Source organism: Macrotis lagotis, chromosome X (genome assembly GCF_037893015.1).
Source record: "Macrotis lagotis isolate mMagLag1 chromosome X, bilby.v1.9.chrom.fasta, whole genome shotgun sequence".
Lineage (NCBI taxonomy): Eukaryota > Metazoa > Chordata > Mammalia > Peramelemorphia > Peramelidae > Macrotis > Macrotis lagotis.
In genome coordinates this window covers 278,526,037-278,528,758 of record NC_133666.1, presented here as the reverse complement: position 1 = coordinate 278,528,758, position 2,722 = coordinate 278,526,037, and the positions used below count along the sequence as shown (strand labels likewise).

General features: G+C 34.2%; 1 long non-coding RNA gene across 1 annotated transcript; it reads left to right on the top strand.

Moving 5' to 3' along the window:
• Positions 1-282: 282 nt before the first annotated feature.
• On the top strand, positions 283-2,432 carry LOC141497041 (uncharacterized). Its single transcript, XR_012471220.1, has 3 exons — positions 283-472; positions 1,056-1,114; positions 2,245-2,432. It is a non-coding gene; the product is annotated as an uncharacterized LOC141497041 (long non-coding RNA).
• The last annotated feature ends 290 nt before the right edge of the window (positions 2,433-2,722 follow it).

The window sequence follows — 2,722 nt, the reverse complement described above, 5'->3', positions numbered from 1 at the left end:
TAAATTTATCTTATTAATTTTTAAGAAAGATTTTATTTTGAGTTTTACAATTTCCTCCCTATTTTTGCTTCCCTCCCCCCAGAAGGTTAGTCTGTTAGTCTTTACATTGTTTCCATGGTATACATTGATCTAAGTTAAATGTGGAGAGAGAAAGCATATCCTTAAGGAAGAAAAATAAAGTATAAGAGATAGCAAAATTACATAATAAGATAACTTTTTTTCCCTTCAAAGTTGAGGTCTTTGTTCAAACTCCACAATTCTTTCTCTGGATACAGATGGTATTCTCCATTGCAGATACCCCAAAATTGTCCCTGCTTATTGCACTAATGGAATGAGGAAGTCCATCAAAGTTGATCATCATCCCCGTGTTGCTGTCAGGGTATACAATGTTTTCTGGCTCTGCTCATCTTGCCCAGCATCAGTTCATGCAAATCCTTCCATGCTTCCCTGAATTCTAGGATTACTTTTAAAGGTAAGATAGTAATAACTCACATTTAGATACCCCCATAACATTTGTAAAGTACTTTAGATGTGTTATCTTATTTGATCTTATTAATAATTCTCTTAAGTAGGTAAGATTTTTATTCCCATTTTATAGATGAGGACATTGAATGAGCTTAAGTGACTTCCCCAGGTCACACAGGTTGTAAATGTGTGAGGCAGGATTCAAACTCATGTCTTTCTAACTACAAGTCCACTGCACTATCCACTAAGCTTCTTATAGATAAAGACATATTTTCAGGCATCCTTCAAAATGCCTTTCTTGATTTCTTCTAGTTGTTTTCCCACTTTAAATACTATATATTTATTTTGTATGTATTTTTAATTACATTACTTATCTGTGAACATATTTCCCATAATATAATATAAACTCCTTGAGAGTAGGGAAGTTCTCACTTTAATTTCTATATACTCATTGCCTAATATGTAAGAAACACTTAATAAATGCATTTTGTCTGATTAAATTGAGTAGATTGACTATTAGCTCCAAGAGAGATATAGGAGTTAAAAATGATGATGGTATGACTAATACAAATATTTTCTATCTCTTCCAGGCAGGGACTCATCAAACAAATTCTTCATTTAACCAGTGGCATTAATTTGAGCATTTTTGGTATGGATTCTCAATGTTATTCAGGTGTTTAATTTCTGTCCAACTCTTTATTTACTCTATTTGCGTTTTTATTGGCAATGATATTGGAGTGGTTTGCCATTTTCTTCTCCAGTTTATTTTACAAATGAAGGAATTTGAGATAAACAAGGTAAAATGACTTGCCCAAGGTTATACAGGTAGCAAATGTCTAAGTCCAGAATTGAACTCCTGAACTCCTGACTCCAGGCCTGTCACTCCATGGACTGTGTCACTGTAGTTGCCCATGAATTCTCACAGGATTTAGCTAATAGAATATGTGAAAAAGTAAGGAAAAGGGACTAGTATATTATGAAAGTTGAATGTTTCTAAAAGAGACCTTTCCAAGTCCCTCCAATACTGATTGTGCCTTCCCTCTGAGATTAGCTCTAATTTACCCTGTAAATCTCTTGTATGTATAATAATTATTTGTGTTTTTTTCTCTTCTTTGAGGATATAAACTATTATAGGGTTGGGAACTATACTTTTGCATTTATTTAAAACCTGAACTTTCTAACCTCGTGCCTCTCATATTGTGAGCATGTAATAAATGTTTATAGATTTATAAATTGACTTATGAATGGGAGGTGGAAATCATATAGACAGCATACATATATGGCATGGTGATAAAATAGAATCCCAAATCTGCAATTTACTATTTATGTGACTTTGGCTAAATCGCCTTACTTTTCTGAAACTTAATCTTCTTATTTTCAAAATAAAAGATGACTGGGGAGGTAGGACAGTATAGTGGAAAGATCACTAGACTTAAAATCAGAAGACCTAGGTTCAAATCCCATTTCTACTACATATTATCTGAATGAGAATAAATATCTTATTCTTTCTCAGTCTCAATTTCCTCAGCTATAAGTAGAGACTTGGAGTCAGGAAGTCCTGAGTTCAGCCTCAGGTGCTTATTAGCTATGTGACCTGGAGCAATGTGACTCAGTTTCTCCAACCATAAAATAGGAATAATAATAGCATCTACTTTCCAGGGTTGTTGTGAGGATCAAATGGGATAGTAATTATAAAAAGTGCTTAGTGTAAGGCCTACTACATAATAGGTGCTATTAAATAAATGTCTATTTCCTTCCCTTCCCTCTCTTTCCTTGAAGGTCCCTTCCAGTTCTAAATTTTATGGCTCAATGATCTTATGATCTCCAAGGATGCTTCCCACAATTCTAGAGGACAGAAGGCTGAAAACTCATCAGAAATGTGAGATGGGCAATGAAATGATCTTGTATAATGTGTACCAATTATGAAAGTTGCCAGTAAAGGATAACTATGCTCATTGGAACACAAAGAAAATAGATTTGAGGAAGGTAAAATTTTCTTATAGGAGAATTTTAGTATTGAACCACTCTTGTGGCATAGTCTTAGGGAATAGAGGTAGCATGGAAAATGGGAAGAATGTTAGAATTAGATTGAGAACACCTGAGTTGGAATCTACAGTCTTCCATTCACTAGCTAGATAATTTGGAAAAAGTCATTTCACCTATGTTTGTTCATGAGGGAGTTGGACTGGATGACTTCTGGGGTCCCTTTCAGTTCTCTCCCTGCCAAAATTCATTATTTATTTGTTTTAAAAAACAC